The sequence below is a fragment of the Elephantulus edwardii genome, unplaced genomic scaffold (assembly GCF_000299155.1).
Source record: "Elephantulus edwardii isolate Elephantulus edwardi_28Jun2011 unplaced genomic scaffold, EleEdw1.0 scaffold00398, whole genome shotgun sequence".
Classification (NCBI taxonomy): Eukaryota; Metazoa; Chordata; class Mammalia; order Macroscelidea; family Macroscelididae; genus Elephantulus; species Elephantulus edwardii.
Window position 1 is genome coordinate 987,524 of NW_006400148.1, and position 19,352 is coordinate 1,006,875.

Here is a 19,352-nt window from a genome sequence, read left to right on the forward strand (position 1 = left end):
TTGAGTTGTAAGCTACTCATAGCTACCCTATGAACAAAATACTTGAACATTTGTATAACTTTCATTGTTTCTCCAAGTTCATAGTGTTTCCATAGGCAAGCTATTTAAAAAGTGGATGCCACACCTGCCTCCAAGCTTGTTTTAATCAAGGAGTTTCACCAAACATTGATAACCGTTGGTGACAATTATCATATTTGACACATCAGTGTCACAGTGTTCAGCATCACAGTAACCACGAGTTACCTTTTTGTACAGCAAGTGGACAAACCAGTGCTATAGCACCTAGAAGAATGTTTGGCCAATAACCATTAAAACCACGCCTGAGGGATGCAGATTAAAATCACCCACCTTTGGATTGGTAGCACCACTTTGTGTCCATTAGGCCAAATGAGCTCTCCCTATGTTGTTGTTGTGACCCTGATGTGTATGTGTATGTGTGTGTGTGTGTGTGTGTGTAAAATCGATATATCTATCTATCTATCTATCTATATATAGAGAGAATATATATAAATTTGTTGTTGCTATATGCTATTGAATATTGAGTTAACTATGACTCATAGCCACCCTATGCACAATAGCTCTGAACCCAGTTCCATTTTGAGCCAATCTCACTGTCTCTGACAGACCTACCTGCATTAACCCAATTATTGTGTCAATCCATCTCATTCTGGTTCTTCTTCTCCTGCACTCTCCCTCAACCCTTCCAAGGGTGATATCCTTCTCCAAAAACTGCTCTCTCCTAGAGACATGTGCACAGTATTTTAGACAGTTTAAAAAGCCTTGGCTTCAAGGAGCAGCTTGGTTCCATCCTCTCCAGGATAGAAATGTTAGTTCTCTTGGAAATCCATGGTATGCTCAAAATTCTTTTCCAGAACCACAACTTAAAGGCCTTGATGATTCGTCTGTCTTCTATTGTCCAGTTCTCTGATAGGTATCATGTAATTACAAATACCATGATATGGAAAGGATGCATCTTAGTCTCTAGGATGACATTCTTGCTCTTCAGCACTCTGGAGAGATCCCAGACAACACATTCTTCTAGTGAATTTGGTGTTTTGATTTCCTGGTTTTATATATATATATATATATATATATATATATATTAAAGTGTGTTAAATATTAAAAAATAATATTTAGCTGATATATCAATATCATCATTTCAAAGAACAGCCCAGGAGGACAAAGCAAAGTGAGAGCTGGAATTGGAGAATAAAAAGGGGGAAAATTAGTTCTTTATATCATTAAGAAAAAGAAAGTAAAAAATCTTAATAGTTGAAATAAAAAAGCATTGTTTAAATGTTTATGTTGATGTGTTTTAGCTTTATCTGGATTAATTGGCAGGCAGCACCATGGTAGATGGAGTAGAGATTGAGGTTGGTTGTTTTTTTTAAAAATTTTATTTTATTAATTTTAATGAACATTTACAGAGACTTTGGATTTCTATTCATTGAAGTTTTTAACAATTACAGTTTGTGCAGCTCCACAATCAACATTATTGACACTAGCATTCATGAAATCAAAAGATAAATTGCACTTGGAGTATCTACTGTCAGGCACCTCTCTAGAGTACTGAGAAGCAACCATATTTGTCTAAAGACTAAAGTGCACTTTATACTTGCTATGAATCAGAGAGCTGGACAGTTACTAAGTATGACAGAAGAAGATTTGAAGGCTTTGAGTTGTGGTCTAGAGAAGAGTCTTGAACATACCATGGACTGTCAAGAAAACAAATAAGACTAACTTGGAGAGGGTGAAACTAAGTTTCTCCTTGGAGGTGACAGTTTTGAAGCTCCATCTCACATACTTTGGGCATGTGGCCAGGAGGGACTGGTCCTTGGAGAAGAACATCATGCTTTGAAAGTTGGAGGAACAACTCAGAAGATGAAGACCCCAGTTGAGATGTATTGATACAGAAACTAGGGTAATGGGACAGGTTTGTCGAAATCAGTAAGTCTGGCTCAGGATAGGAAGGCTTGTTAATACCACTATTACTTGAATTTATGTACCTACAATGGTAGCCAAAGAGGAGGAAATAGATGATATCTATCAACTACTGCAGTCAGAATTGATTGAACATCTAACCAAGATGCATTAATAAGAATGGGAAAGAACCCTTATATATATTATTGCATTCAACTTATTTTTGTATAAGATGTGCAACCATCTTTGTACAAGATGTGAAACTGACCTTTACATACATTAGACATTATTGTGGTTGTACATGTATCATGTTTCAGACAAATAATATACCTCAAGGTATGTATATTTGTACTGAGACAAGTTGGGAAGAATTTATAACAATGTCTCTGTGTCATTACTAGGAAAATAAATATTAAAGGAAAAAATAAACTGTCACCAGCATTTATATAACATTTATACTACTAACAAATGAGAGAAAAAACTGTGCATACAATGGAAGTTTATTTTATTGCCTTTTTAATGTACTTTTTACTTTCACTCCAATTATTTTAATCATATGAACTTAAAACATTCTTATCTCCTCTGTAACATGCAAGGCCATCTGCTTCTGCTAAGATGTCAGACAGGTTTTCTGAAAACAGCTACTGCATCAAATCCATTTGTGAATGTTCAGAACATAGCAACACATACTTTAAATAGGCTTAGCCCATTTGTTTCTTCACAGATGGTTCATAAATCTGTAATACGTTTAGAGGCAAACAGACTCTGCTGACCACAAATGGTACTGACTTCTGTGTTCATAGGAGTTCTAAAAGATCCAAATGACAGTTAAAGCTATCTCTGCAGACAGTTCAAATAAATTGAGTATAAAGTGCTCCAGTTGTTTTGCTTCTATGTATATAATTTCATGTAAAGAACAAGAAAAGAGTTGTGTTTTGTTGGGATTTTTTTTTAAAGCACATTTTCTTTCACTGAATTGTAATGATTGAGGTTGTGTCAACTTGATTGAGCAACAGTTCTTCCACTTGGTGGTTATAATGTAGTCATTCACAGTACAAAGTTTGATTTCACATAATCCCCTCCACAATTAAAAATGCTATGAATAGAAAAGGAGTTTCCCCAATGGTGTGACCTGCGTTCCGGCAAAACTCATGACATTTTTGCTTAATCAGGACTATGTATCTGGTTCTCATTATCTGATTTTTTTAAAAAGTTTTTATTTTATATTAGTTTGCTTAAAAATTTATATAGATTGTGCTTCATTTGTATACATTTCATTTCATACATTTCTGTATTCTCATTGTGTTTTATACGATCATTCCCAAACATTATGTTTTATAAAATTAATCACTATTGATCCATGCCCATCACAACTCCACCTTTTAAAGTGATGCAGCAAATGCGGAAATCATTAAACAGTACCACGTGTAAGCAAGATTCTGCTGAAAATTATGTACATCAACAGAGAACTGTCAGAAATGCAGGCTGGCTTAGAAAAGGCATGGTACTTGGAATATTATAGCTAGTTAAATGTATCCTGGCTGAAGGCAGAAAATACCAGAGGAATGTCTATCTATGTTTCATTGACTATTCAAAGGCATTTAACTGTGTGGATTACCACAAACTGTGGCTAACTCTGAGAAGAATGGGAATCCTAGAACACTTGATTGTGATTATGTGAAAGCTATACTTGGACAAAGAGGCAGTCATCAGAATAGAGCAAGGAAACTCTACATGGTTCAGAGTTGGGAAGAGTGTATGACAGGGAAGTGTCCTATCTCCAAACCTTTCCAATCTATATGCAGAATAGATCATCTGGAGGCTAGGCTTTGTGAGGAGGAATGTGACATCAGGATTTGAGAAAGATTCATCAACAATCTGCATTATGCAGATGACACAATGTTGTTTGCTGAAACTGAGGAGGACTTTGATCACTTACTGCAGAAGGTCCAGGACTGCATCCTTAAATATGGATTGAAGCTCAACATCAAGAAAACAAAGGTTCTTACCACTTGCCTGATTGACAGCATCATGAAAGTCTGTGAAGAAATTGAGATTATTAACAGCTTTAGTTTGCTTGGCTCCACAATCAACATTCTTGGTATCAGTAGCCAGGAAATTAAAAGACGAATTACATTGGATAAGTTTGCTGACAGGGACATCTCCAGAGTACTGAAAAGCAAATGTCAATCTGGAGACTAAAGTGTGCCTTATCCTGACCATGGTCTTCGCAATTATGTGCTATGTATCAGAAAGCTGGACAATGACTAGGAATAATATAAAGAGAATTGATGTCTTTGAGCTGTGGTGCTGGAAAAGAATATTGAATATACCATGGACTGCTAGGAGAACAAACAGGCTCGTCCTATAGAGGGTGAAACCAGGCTTCTCCTTGGAAGCAAGGATTCTGAAGCTTCATCTGACATACTTTGAGCATGTTGCAAGGAGTGACCAGTCCTTGGAGAGGGACATCATGCTTGGGAAGTTGGAAAGAAAGTGCAAGAGAAAATGACCCTTGACCAGAGGGATTTATTCAGTGACTGCGGTAATAGCGATAGGTTTGTCAGAGGCAATAATGTTGCCACAGAAAAGAGCAGGTTTCAGAGCTTTTGTACACAGGATCACTATGTATTGCAAGTGACTCCACAGCACATAATAACAATAACTGAATCTTTAAAATTCCTTCACCTCCATCCTCTGCCCAAACAAACTCTGTAACCTCATGATTTTTCTTCCCTCTGCCATCCATTTCCCTGTTCCCTCTCTTTCCCCCTTTGCACTTTTGTACACATTTTACTACTAATCCTTCTATTTTTATAATAATGGTCTTAGGTAGTATTTGTCTTTATAAGACTTAAGTTAGTTCACATAACATAGTGGTCTCTAGCCTCTCCCATGTTATATAGTATTTTTTAAAATCATTGCTTCTGAGTGCTACATAGTATTCCATCTTGTGAATGTAACACAATATCTCAATCCATTCTTTGTTTATTAACATTTGGGTTTTTCCCCATGTTCTTGTGATTGTGAATAACATTGATATGAACACTGCTGTACAAATCTTACTTGTGTTTCTGTTCTATTTTCCTTGATGTATATTCCTAGCAGTTGAATAACTGGGCCATATACAATTTCTACTCTCTGCTTTTTGAGGAAATCCCAAATGCCTTCCAGCATGGTTGTGCTATTTTACAATTCCACCATCAGTATATGAGAGTTCCAATCTCTCCACATTGTCTCCAACATTTATTGCATGCTGTCCTTTTAAATTTTGCCATTACTACTGGGGTGAGATGGTATTTCATTGCAGTTTTAATTTGTGTCTCTGATAGCTAGTGATTTTGAACATTTCTTCATGTGTCTGTTGGGTACTCAAATGTTTTCCTTTATGAAAAATACTTCCATGTCTTTGACCCAGTTAGTAATTGGGATTATCAGTTTCTTTTGGGTGTTTTGTTTTGTTTTCTTGTGAAGCTCCTTTAGTATTTTATAAACTTTTGTTTTGAGACCCTTGTCTGCAATGATATTGCCAAATGGGTTTTTTTTCTGAGTCAGTAGGTTTTCTTTCACCCTATTGTTAAGTTTTTGATGCACACAAGGCCTTAATCTTTATAAGGTCCTCTTCATTGTTATTCTCTCCTGGTTGTACATTTCTGGCTGTATTTTCCAACCTCTTTATAACATAGACAAGGCCTTCATAGTTTGGTCCCATTTTGTTTCTTATTATTTAGTCCATATACATTAAGCACAATTATTGTCATGCTAGGATTCACTGCTGCCATTGTGCTGTTTCTTTTTCTGTTATTTCTGGTTACATCCACTTTCCTTTGGTGTCTCTATTTGAAGGACTTCCCTTTGAATTTCTTGTAGAGTTGATAGTATTTTCACAAATTCTGTTAATTTCTATTTTTCTGCAAATGACCTAATTTCTTCTTCATATTTGATGGACACCTCTGCTGGATTCAGGATCCTTGGCTGGCAATTGTTGTCTTTGTACCTTCTGTAATGCCATCCAATTGTCTTCTTTCTCACATGGTTTCAACTAAGAAATCAAAACTTAGTCTATTTGGTTCTCCTTTGCAGGTGATTCTTTGTTTTTCACATGCTGCTTTTAGCATTCTATCCTTACCTTTGATTCTGGAGAATTTGGTTGTGATGTCTTGATGGGGTTGGGTTTTTGTTTGTTTGTTTGTTTTTGGGTTTTTTTTAATCTACTCTGGGGTTTGCTGAGGTTTTTTGAATGTGAAATTACTTGTTCTTTATAATACTTTGAAAGTTTTCTTAGAGTAACATTTCCGCAAATTTCTCAGTGCTTTCTTTGTGCTCCTTGTGTTTTAGGATTCCACTCATATATATGCTGCTCTTTTTTACATCATCCCATGTGATTTTAATGTTTTCTTTATTCCCCTTCTGTCTCCTCTCAACTTTTTCATCTAGTATGTTCTTACTGAGTTTCTTGTCTTCTGGTTGACTGACTCTCTCCCACCTCCCTTGTTCTGCTGTTCTATTTCTCCACCACATTGGAAACTTTTGCTATTTGTCTCAATATTCTGAATTGTGTTTTCATACATCTCTGTTAATTCCAATACTGTCTTGGTTGTACCCTCTTTTCTTGTGTGTATTTTTTTTTAAATTTCTTCTATTTCTCTACCAAATTTTGCAATCTTAAATCAATTGAACATACAGCCAATATACATCAATAATAATGGGTGACTGGAATACAAAAGTTAAGAATAAGGAAAACAGATTAGTAGTCAGAAAAATTGACTTGGTGATAAGAATGAGGCTGGGGATAGAGTGATAAGATTCTGCACAATGATTTATTCATAGCAAATGCTTTTTCCCCCAAAATACCTTTTATAAGAAACATAAATGTAGACTGTGTGTATGTACACATGAATTTCACCTGATGGTATTAACAGGAATCAGATTATTATATCTGTAGAAGGAAATGTTGAAGAAGTTCAATATCAGTAGTGACAACTCAGTCAGATGCTGATTGTAGAACAGACTATCAACTACTCATATACAAGTTCAAATTAAAGCTAAAGAAGGTAAAATCAAATCCACAGAAATAAAAATTTTATTGAGTCACTTGCAACTCATAATGACCCTATCTATAATAGCCCTGAAATCTGCTCTCTCCTGTGCTAACTTTACTGTCTCTGACACCTACCCTCATTACCCTAGTCATTGAATCAATCCATCTCATCAAAGGTCTTTCTCTCTTTCTCTGTCCTTCCACCCTTACAATCATGATGTCCCTCTCCAAGGACTGATCCCTCCTTGCAAAATGCCCAAAGTGCATAAGGCAAAGCTTCAGAATCCTTACCTCAAAGAAGCAGCTTGGTTTCACCCTCTCTAGGTTGAACCTGTTTGTTCTCCAGGCATTCTGTTAGCAAATTCAACACTCTATTCCAGCACCACAGCTCAAAGTCATCAATTCTCTGTCAACTCTAGTCATTGACCTGCTCTCTGACACATAGCAAGTAATTGAGAAGATTATGGCCTGGATCAGGTGCACCTTAGTTTCCAGATTGACATCATTTCTCTTCAGTACTCTGGAGAGGTCCCTAACAACCAACTTTCTCAATACAATTCATCTTTTTATTTTCTGGCTGCTGGTACCAACAATGTTGATTGTAGAGCCAAACAAACTGAAGCTCTTAACAATCTCAATCTTTTCACTGTCTATCATGATGCTGCCAGTCATCCCAGTGCTGAGAATTTTTGTTTTCTTAATGTTGAGCTTCAATTCATATCAAAGGCTACAGTCCTTGACTTTCTGCAGCAAGTGCTTCATGTCCTCCTCAGTTCAAGCAAGCAAGATTGTGTCATCTGGATAACACAGGTTGTGGATGAGTCTCCAATCCTGATGCCACATTCCTCCTTATACAACCCAGCCTCCCAGATGATCTGTTCTGCATATAGATTGAAAAGATATGGAGACAGGATACATTCCTGGCATACACCCTTCCAAATTTTTAACCATGTAGTGGCTCCTTGATCTGTCCTGACCACTGCCTCCTGGCCCAAGTATAGGTTTTGCATAATCACAATCAAATGTTCTGGGATTCCCATTTTTCTCAGAGTCAGCCACGGTTTGTTATGATTCACACATTCAAATGCTTTTGCATGATCAATAAAACAGAGATAGACATTTTTCTGGTACTCTCTGTTTTCAGACAAAACCCATCTAACATTATCTATAATATCCCTAGTACCACGGCTTTTTCAAACCCAGTCTGCACATTTGGCAATTCTCTGTTGATGTGCTTTGCCAGCCTTTTTTGGATAATTTCCAACAGAATTTTCTTTGCATGTGGTATTAATGCTATTGTTTGATAATGTCTGCACTCTATCAGGTCACATTTCTTTAGAATGGGAGTAAATATAGATCTCTTCCAGTCAGTTGACCAGGTGGTTGACCTCCAGGTTTCTTGGCACAACTCAATGAGCACATCCAGGGCAGCATTAGTTTGTTGAAATATATCATTTGATATGACATAATTTTTGGAGCTTTGTTTTTTGCCAGTCCTTTCAGAGCAGCTTGAACTTCTTCATCACCACAGATTCTTGCTCATATATTGTTATATGAAATTCTTCTGAGTTAACCAATTCCTTTTGGTACAGTGACTCTGTACACTCTTCCATCTTCTTTTAATGCATCCTGGATCATTTAATATTCTGCCCAAAGGATCCTTTAGCATTTTCACTCGTGCCTTGAATTTGTTCTTCAATTTCTTCAGCTTAAGAAATGCTGAGCAAGTTTGGTCCTCTTGGTTTTCTGACTACAGCTCTTTACATATTTCCTTATAATACTTTGCTTTTTCTTCCTGAGCTGACCTTTGAAATCTTCTCTTCAACTAATTAATTTCTTTTTTTATACTAGTTTATTTGCAAAATCAAATACAGTGTTTTACTGATCAGATTATTCCAATTTCCCTCACCACTCCCTCACTCATCAAATTATACAACTCAATGATTTCTTGATTTCTTTCCTTCCTTTGGCTTCTCAGTGCTCACGTGCAATATTCAGCGTCTCTTCTGACATCCATATTGGTCTTTTCTTCCTCCTCTTCCTTCATAATGACCTTTTCATTCTTCATGGATGATATTCTCGATACCCTCCTACAGATCATTTGGTCTTTGCTCATTGATTTTCATGGTCTCAACCTGTTCCTGAGATGGTTTCAAAATTCAAGTGGAACTTAAGGTCAAATTTTAGTTGGGTGGAGAGACAGTGAAAGAGATGAAGATCCCAGATGATATGGATTGATACAGTAACTGGGACAATGGGGGTAGGTTGTGTCAGGCTTCGGAGCTGTTATACATAGGGTCACTATGAGTCTCAGGTAACATGACAGCACATAACAACAACAAACCTTTTTGTGTGTGTTTAGGATCCATTGTCTTCACAATTACTTGCTATGCATCAGAGAGCTTTACAGTGACTAAAGATGACGAAAGATGAATAAATGTCTTTGAGTTGTAGTGCTAAGGAAGAGTCTTGAACATACCATAGACTGCCAAGAAAACAAATAAGTCTATCTCAGAGGATGAAACCAAGTTTCTATCTCAGAGGATAAAACAAAGTTTCTCCTTAGAGGTTAGAATTTTGAAGCTCCAACTCACATAATTTTGGAACATGGCCACTAGGAATTGGTTCTTGAACATCATACTCAGAAGGGTGGAGGCACAGCACAGAAGAGGAAGAACAAGGATGCGACTGATTGAGACAGTTAACTGGAGCAGTGGGTACTGCTGTGTTGAAATCAGTCTGGCTTAGCACAGGGCAAGCTTCAGAGCTGCTGTATGTAGGGTCACTAAGGGTTGCAGGTGACATGATAGCACAACAGCAAAAACCTCAATTATATTCCATCTTTTACAATTTCTTCAGACGTTGTGTATGCTCCTCCATATCAATATGTTTAGGTGTCTCTCTTTCTCTCGGATATTCACATTATTTATGAGTTCTATTCTTTCTTCCAACATTTCCACATTTTTCCTTACCTATTCAAATAACTCTTCTTCAGTATATTTTTTTCTCATTCCCTGTCTCTGGAGTATTAACTTTATTTTTTATTTCCATTCTTTTTTCCCATTATTTGTTCCTTCTTCTGTAGCTGTTTATATAATTCCATGGCAATATATTTTTTCTGGCTCTCTGTCTCTGGGGTAGTCCTTCTGTCTGAAATATGATGTGCATTTTTAGCAAAAGGCTTATTTTGTTTTTTCACAATATTTGAAGACACATGCTCCTATCTTGACATTATGTGAAGTTTTACTTGGTATGTATGAAGCCATTTCTTTTATGATTGTGTAGGCTGTTGAAAGTTCTCTATCTTTATGATGTTATTGATTAATTGGAGACTTAAAGTAGACTATGGAATGGATCAGATGTACTTTAGTCTCTAGACTGACATTCTTTCTCTCCAATATTGTGGAGAGGTCTCAGAAAGAAGGTTTTTCTCAATGCAATTTGTCTTTTGATTTCCTGGCTGCTGGTACCTAGAGTGTTGATTGTGGAACCAAGCAAACTGAAGCTGTTAACAATTTTAATCTCTTCTCTTTCTATCATGATGCTGCCAATTGGCCCAATGGTAAGAATCTTTGCTTCCTTGATGTGGAACTTGACAGAAATTAGGAATTTAGAAAATAGGGATAAATGGATTCTACTAGAATTACAGTTGGTTTAGTGGTAAGAAAGTTTTCTGGCAACCCAAAGGGATATGGTTTAAATGTATCAACTGCTCTGTAAGAGAAAGAGGGACAATCTCCTCCCTTGTGATTTACTAACTCTGAAAATTTGCAATGAGTTGGTTCCAACTTGATGGTACATATCAACAGCAACAATACTTACCTCTCTTACAGCTGAGTTTATGTAATCCCTAGTGTTTTGTGAAGTCTGTGCATTTTTTTTAAATGTCAAAAAAAACAATTATTTAACCATCTAATATACAAAGAACATATTGGATTTTTGAACCCTGAATAGTATTTTATATACCTTTGTCATTAGATGCCCTCAAATTGGGCCCTAGCCATTATGACCCCATTTGTTGTTGTTATTATTGTTAGGTCGTATAAGGTGATTAAAACTCATAATGACTCTTTGAACCCTGCCCTATCGTGCACTATCCTCATCATATCTAATATTCTCCAGGTTATTGTTACAGCCACGGTTTCAATCTATTTTGTTGGGCGTCTTCCTTTTTTCCACTTACTCTTTACCTTTTTTAGAATGTCTTTACCAAGGACTGACTCTTCTTGACAACATGCCCTAAGTATGTGAGATGCTGTTTCATCCTTGCTCTAAGAAACACCCTAGTTACACTTCCTCCAGTACATACTTATTTGTTGTTTGGCTGTCTGTGGTATATTCAATACTTTCATCTAAAATTTTTAAATTTTTAAAAAAAATTCTTTACTGGTTTACTTACACATATACATTGCTTTTCACCCCAGATCTTTCCCCTTCCCTTTACCCATCCCTCCCTCCATCCACCAAATTGTGCAACCCTAAGATTAAGCTCCTCCTCCCCTCCTTGGAGCCTCATACTCATTCTACAACAATGGCCTTGTACAACATTTGTCTTTAGGAGACTGAGTTATTTCACTTAGCATAATGGTCTCTAGTCCCTCCCATGTTAGGTAGTGTTTTATGAAATCATTGCTCTTGTGTGCTACATAGTATTCCATTGTGTGAATGTACCATAATTTCTCAATCCATTCCATTGCGGTTGAAGACATATCATTGAGCCCTCATAGCAATTTCACTAATATTTCACATCAGCAAAATCCTGATGAAGATTATCCAGAAACGACTGGAGCAGTACACTCACAGAGAACTTTCAGAAATACAAGCTGGCTTTAGAAAAGATAGTGACACTAGAGACATTATTGCCAATGTCAGATGGATCTTGGCAGAAAGCAGAGAGTACCAGAGCATTGTGTATCTATGTTTCATTCACTGTGCAAAGACAATTTACAGTGTGGATCACAACAAGCTGTGGCTAACTTTGAGGAAAATGGAAATCCCAGAACACTTGGTTGTGCTTATGCCAAAGCTATATATACTTGGACCAGGAAGCAGTCTTCAGAACAGACAAGTTAACACTGCATGCATGGTTCAAAGTAAGGGAAGGAGCGTATCAGGGATGCATCCTGTCACCATAGCTTCTTAATCTCTATGTAGAACAGATCATTCAAGAAGCAGGGATTTATGGGGAGGAATGTGGCATCATGTTTGGTGGTAGACTCATCAATAATCTACCTTATACACTTTTCTCAGGAATGGGGCAAATATGGATCTCTTCCAATCAGTTGGTTAGGTAGCTATCCTTCAAATTCCCTGGCATACACTTGTGAGCACATGCACTCTGTTAGTTGAAACATGTCAGTTGATGTTCCAACAATTCCTGGGGCTTATTTTTTTATTTTATTATATTTTAATGCTTTCATTATAGCTTGAATTTTATCCTTCATTGTCAGTGGCTAGTGTTCATGTGGTACTTGAAATATGTTAGTGTCAACTAATTTTTTTTTATTTTGCAGCAATTCTGTGTATTCCTTCCATCTTCTTTTGATACTTCTTGGATCATTCAAGATTGTGTTTATAGCATCTTTCAGTATTGTAACTCAAAGCTTGAATTTGTTTTTCAATTATTTGAGCTTGAGAAATGCTGAGTGAATCCTTACATTTTCTGTCTCCAGCTATCTGCACATTTTGTTAAAATGTTTTACTTTATCTTCTCAAACTCCCTTCTGAGATCTTCTGTTAAGCTCTTTTACTTCGTCATCCACTTTTTTGTTGTGTGCCAATACGCCTACCCAGGACTCCACCTTGCCATGCCTCCAGAGGCCTCAGCTGTGGTCTGAAAAAATATGTCATGATATTTGTTTGTCTGGTTGTCTTTACAGTTTAATTTTAGAGGTACAACACTCATCTGAGGCTTCATCTGACATACTTTGGACATGGAACCGATCCTTGGAGAGGGATGTCATGCTTGGGAAGATGGAGGGACAGTGCAGGAGGGGAAGACCCTCTATGAGGTGAATTGATTCAGTAACTGGGGTAATCAGGATGGGTGTGTCAGAGACAGTGAGATTGGCACAGGACAGAGCAGGGTTCAGAGCTGCTGTACACAAGGTCGTGACACATCGCAAGCAACTCAATTGCTTATAAAAACAATAATTTACTTTGACAGGTTAGGAAGCAGGAGTGTCATCCACTTTCTAAACAATATGCCTCCAGAAAATCTATGAACATTGATAAATGTTGATAGCTGTAGAGGAGTGTCAGGCCTTTTGTTCATAGGGACACTATTATTTGTGCGCAACTCCAAGGCAGTCAACAACAACAACAACAACAAAATTCTAATTATTAGGAAGCTCTGGTAGCCTAGCTGTAAGAAGCTGAGCTTTAATCCTGAAGGCACATGGTTTGGATCCACCAGCTAATCCAAGGGAGAAGGATGGATAATCTCCTTCCATGCAATTCATAGCCTCTCTACCTGTTACAGGTTCCAACTCAATGATACACTACAAGAGCTTTGTAACAAGTGGCATAAAGCCATGGGGCTGAGGGCTGAAGGGTCTGTGAGCATGCTTAGCATGCATTGTTGAGAAACTCAATCCTGTTGCCAAATGAAATTGTGTCCTGTTAACTTCCCTAGTAATAATCATGAGTTTGGTTACATGTGCTCTGTGAGCTATTACAACAAATTTTGAACCCACCAGAGCAGTAAGCTTGGTGCTGGAATTGGTGGAAAGAGGTTCAAGAGAGTAGGGTATAATTCTGAACTCATGAGATTTGGTTTTGTTCTGTGCATGATCATGGTGTGGACAGTTACATCTTTTGGAGTTAGCAGAAGTCAGATATTGTTGTTTTAATATGCTGTCAAGTAGACTATAACTCATAACAACCCCACGAACAATATGAACAACAGTTCTCAACTCTGCCTCAAGCTGAGCTTATCTCATCATATTTGACAATCCTGCCCACATTACCACTGTCACTGCATCAGTCCATCTCAACCAGGATCTTTTCTCCTGTGCTGATCTCTGCCCTTCCAAAAATGATGTCTTCTCTAAGGACTCATCCTTTCTGGCAACATACCTAAATTATGTGAGGTAGAGGTTCAAAATCCTTGCCTCCAAGGAGCAAACTGGTTTTATATTCTCCAGGACACTTTTGTTTGTTCATTTGGAAGTCCATGATATATTATTCAAATTTTCTCCACCACTACCACTCAAAGTCATCAATTCATCTTCTGTCATTCTTAATCATTGTCCAACTCTCAGATGTATAGCAAGTAATTAAGAAGAAGACAACAGCCTTGATCAGGCACAACTATTTCTAGACTAACATCATTGATCATTAGCACTCTGTAGAGTTCCCTGACAACAGACTTTCCCAAAGCAAATGTTGGTGGTGGGGTTTTTTTGGTGTGGTTTTTTTTTTTTTTTGTTGTTGTTGTTGTTGTTTGTAATTTCCTGAATGCTGTTGCCTAGAGTGTTGATTTTGGATCTAAGCAGATGAAATTGTTAGAAATCTCAATATTTTTCCCATCTACCATGATGTGGCCAACTGGTCTAAGGGTTGCAATCTTTATATTCTTGATGTTGAAATGCAATCCATGCTTAAGACTGCAGCAAACACTTCAAGGCCTTCTAAGTTTCAGTTGAGCAAGGTTGTGTCATTTGCATAATACAGGTTGTTGACAAAACCTCTTCCAATCCTGATGCCACATTCTTCTTCATATAGTCCAACCTCCCAAATGATTTGTTCCACATATAGATTGAAAAAGTATGAACAGAAGATACATCCCTGACACAACTTTTCCTTGATTTTAAACTATGAGGTGTTTTCTTGATTGGTTTGTACAACAGCTTCCTGGTCTAGGTATAGGTTTATTATAAACACAATTGAGGTGTTTTGGGATTTCCATTCTACTCAATGTTGGTAACTTTTTTTTTTAATCCACAAAGTCAAATTCCTTTGCATAGTCATAAAACTAAAGGAGAAATCCTTCTGGTATTCTCTGCTTTCAGCCAAGATCCATGTGGTATTGGCAATGATATCCCTAGTACCACAGCCTCTTCTAAACCCAGCTTGTACTTCTTTAATGGTTTCTTCCACAGATGTACTCAATCTGATTCCTGTGCATCCCATCAGGTGAAATCCATGTGTATAAGTTGTGTTTATGTTTCTTATAAAAGGTATTTGCTATGAATATTGATTGTACTGAATTCTATGATCCTACTCCCAGCCTCATTTCTGTCACCATGTCCATATTTTCTAATTACTGATCCTTCTTCCTGATTCTCACCTTTTGTATTCCAGCCACCCTTTATTATTAATGCATTTTGGTCACATGTTCGACCAATTTCTGACTGCAATAGTAGATAGAAATAATCTATTTCCTCTTTTTTGACTCTGGTTGTAGGCAAATAAATTTAAATGACAATGGTATTAACAGGTCTTATATGCATATGGATATTGTCATTCACAATATTGTAATTCAAAATGGATCTAGAAATGGCCTTTTTTATGTATTAAAGAGACCCCATATTTTTCTCATCTTTTCAACTCCAGCATAATAGATCATAGGTTTCTGGGATTCAAAATGTCCCATGCCAATCCATCTCATTTCACTAATACCCAATATATCAATATTTATGTGTTACATTTCTTTACAATGTCCAGTTTTTCTATGCTTCTCACATTCCACATACTAATTGTAAATTTCTTACAATTGTTTCTCCTTCTTTGTGTTTCCAAATTTATGTGCTCAACTTCAGTTTCCACATCTGTTAGTGTACTCTAAGTGTGCTTTGCTGTACCTAGAGTTTTCAAAGGCCAGTTACATTTGAGAAGTGGATGGCCAATCCTTCTTTCTAGTATGTCTTAATTTAGATATTCACTGTTAGAAGAATATCTTACAGACACACATTTTACCTACCAGATGAAAGACCTTTAATAAGCTGGATTGATTCAGTGACTGGAATAATGGGGGTAGGTGTGTCGGAGACAGTGAGATTGGCACAGTATAGAGCAGGGTTTAGGGCTGTTGTGTATAGGTTTGCTGTGAGTTGCAGGCAACTCGATGGCACATAAGGCACATAAGAACAAACAACATAGTACTAGTGCTATTGTTTGATAATTTCCACATTCTATCAGTTCGCTTTTTTTTTTGAACGGGAATAAATATGGATCCTTTCTAATCATTTGGCGAGGTGGTAGTTGTCAAGATTTCTGAACACAACCCGGTGAGCAAGTCTAGTGAAGAATCTGGTTGATTAATTATGTCAATTGGTACTCCATCAATTCCTAGGGACTTATTTTTTTGACTAGTTCTTCAGAGTAGTCTGCACTTCCTCCTTGATGACCGTTTCTTCTTGATCATATGCTGTTTCTTTAAATTCTTCAGTGTCAGCCAATTCCTTTTGGTACAGTTACTTTGTATATTCCTACAATCTTCTTTTAGTGCTTCCTGGATCATTCAATATTCTGCCCACCACATCCCTAAGTATTAAAATTCATGGCTTGAATTTGTCCTTTAGTTCTTTCAGTTTAAGGAATGCTGAACAAGTTGGCCCTTTTGATTACCCGACTCCAACTCCTTGCACATTTCTTTAAAATACTTTGGCTTGTCTTCCCAAATTGTCTTTTGAAATCTATTCAGCTTCTTGATTTCTTTCCTTTGCTTTGACTTCTCAACAATCTAGCGCATTATTCAGAGTTTTTTGATATCGATTTTGGTCTTTTCTTCTTCCTCCTCCATCTTTTCTTCATGGATGGTATTCTTGGTATCTTCCCACAGCTCATGTGGTCTTCATTCATTAGTGTTCAAGGCCTCAAATATGTCCCTGAGTTGGTTTTTAAATTCAGGTTGGATAGAATGAAGATGAAATTTTTGTTCCTATGAATTTCATTAGATCTTCTTTAGATTTAATTTGAATTTACTTGTGAGTAGTTGATGGTCTGTTCCACAATCAGCACCTGGCTTCATTTTCACTGCTGATACTGAACTTCTCCAATGATTTCTTCCCCAGATATAATCGATCTGATTCCTGTGCATCCCTTCAGGTAAAATCCATGTGTATAGCCAGTGTTTGTTTCTTATAAAAGGTATTTGCAATGAATAAATTGTGGATTGTGCAGAACTCTATAATTCTATCCCCAACCTCATTTCTGTCACCAAGTTCATGTTTTCTGACTACTGATCCTTTTCTTCGTTCCCAACTTTTGCATTTCACTCAACCATTATTATTAATGCATTTAGTTGCATGTTTGATCATTCTGAACACTGCCATGGTTGTGTCAAATACTATAATGGTTACCCATCATGTACAATGTTTGAAGGAGCTTCCAGATTGATTGAGGTTGAGAAGCAGGAGTGGCATCCATTTCCTAAACTATATGCCTCTGGGAACTAAACTCTATACACTTGCAGAAATGATATTAGTTATAGAACAGAGTTCTGGTCTTTTGTTCAAGGGTAGCTGTGAGTTGTATTCAGTTTGACGACACTTAACCACTGCTAAGTGTGACTAGTGTTGTTATATCTGGAGGAACATTCTTCTAATTTTACATCAGTCTTTGTTATGTACTATATAAAATAATCTAGGTTTGCTGTGATGCTGAACCTTGTGTCAATGGGGTATTGAATACAATTATGATTTACCAATGTGGACAGTGTTTGGTGGAGCTCCCAGTTGTAAAATAGGTTTGGAAGCAGGAGTGGCATCCACTTCCTTAACTACATGACTCTGGAAACTCTATGAATTTGGAAAAATGATAATAGTTATGGGAACTCATTAGGTCTTCTGTTCATAGAGTCGCTATGAGTTGTGCTCAACTTGATGGCAATCATCAATAATAACAATAGTTTCATGTTCAATCTCTTTCTGACTGCAGAAGTTGGTAGAAAGAGTCTAATTCCTCCACTTTGGCTCAAGCTGCTAGTAATGGTATTAACAGTGCTTCCTTGTATGTATATGGATATTATCCCATCACTTACAATATTGTATTTTAAGCTAGCTATAGAAAAGGGCTTTTTAACTGTGAAAATGACCCTGCTTTTTTTCTTACCTTTTAATCTCCAGTGTAATAGATCATATGATCATCCGATTCAAAATGTCCCATGCCAATCCATCTCAGTTAGCCAATAAGTAGTATGTCAATATTTACATTCCATTTATTTCTTAATGATGTCCAGTTTTCTTCCATTCTTGCTTTTCACATTCCACATTCCACATTCCATGTTAGTTTCTGATTACAAATGTTTCTCCTCTTTTGTGTTTCCAAATTTGAGAGTGCATGCAGCCTTGGTTGCCATATTTGTTAGTCTACTCTTAAGTGTGCTCTATTGTACATAAGGTTTTTTAAGGCCTCTTATATTTTGGAAGTGAATGGACAATCCTGCTTTCTAGAAAATCCTGCTATTCATTTATTTTTTTGACTGAGTTCCTATAAAATCACCATTAGTAGTGGCATTTTGACATATAAAAACAGTTAAGTGAATCTACTAGGGAAGACAATATTTATAAATTAAAGTTATTTTGGGGTTTGGCCACCATAAAATCAGCACCCAACACATGGTAACTCTAATGTGTTATAGAGTAGAACCACTCCATAGACTTTTCTTGACTACTGTTTTTACATAAAGAGTTTGCTAGACCTTTTACCCATGGAGCCCCTGGATGTGTCCAATTTACTAAACTTTACATTAACAATTTATTGTAAAGTGTTTTCACAATCCATACTTTTATATTAGTGTTGGAAGAAAGTAATTTTAATAGATTCGGGTTGGAACAGTTAGAATTGAGACAACTTTTCTGAAGATTAATCTAAATTTATGTTAATCTAATTAGCATAACTTCTCTCCTCATATTTTTCACTAATTCATCAGGGTTTTTTTAATTAAAAAAACTTACAATGAACAAAATTGTGATTCAAATTATTGTATTAATTAAACTGTCTGGGATAACAAATAGAGTCAGAAATGTAAATAGCCTGCAACATTATGAAGTTTCGCCTTGGTTTCCATAAAGATCCAAGAATAATAATGCTGGCCAGTGAGTAGTTTTCAACAGTGACTCAGAACAGTCTTGGCTCCCTCTATGTTATGTGGTTCTTTTAGAGATTCAGTCTTATTTGTGTGTAAGGAGAGAAGAAGAGAACACAGAAATGGCATTAGACTTATACTTAAAATTCATGGGCAAAGAATTAGTCAAATCTTCATTTATAATAACAAAGGAGGTCATGATTGAGTTTCTTTGTTTGTCTAGAGAGGGAAAATCCATTTTAATCAAAGCTAAATTTTGTCCAGAAAAAAGTAAAAATTATTACATGTATAAGATAAAGTAATTATGTAAAAATAGTTTATATAATTATATATATAATACATATGCCAGATGTGCAGGCT

General features: G+C 36.6%; 1 protein-coding gene across 1 annotated transcript in view; it reads left to right on the forward strand.

The window, feature by feature from the left end:
- The window catches only part of LRRIQ3 (leucine-rich repeats and IQ motif containing 3), a 156,120-nt gene that overhangs the window by 125,370 nt on the left and 11,398 nt on the right, over positions 1-19,352 (forward strand). The window lies entirely within an intron of this gene.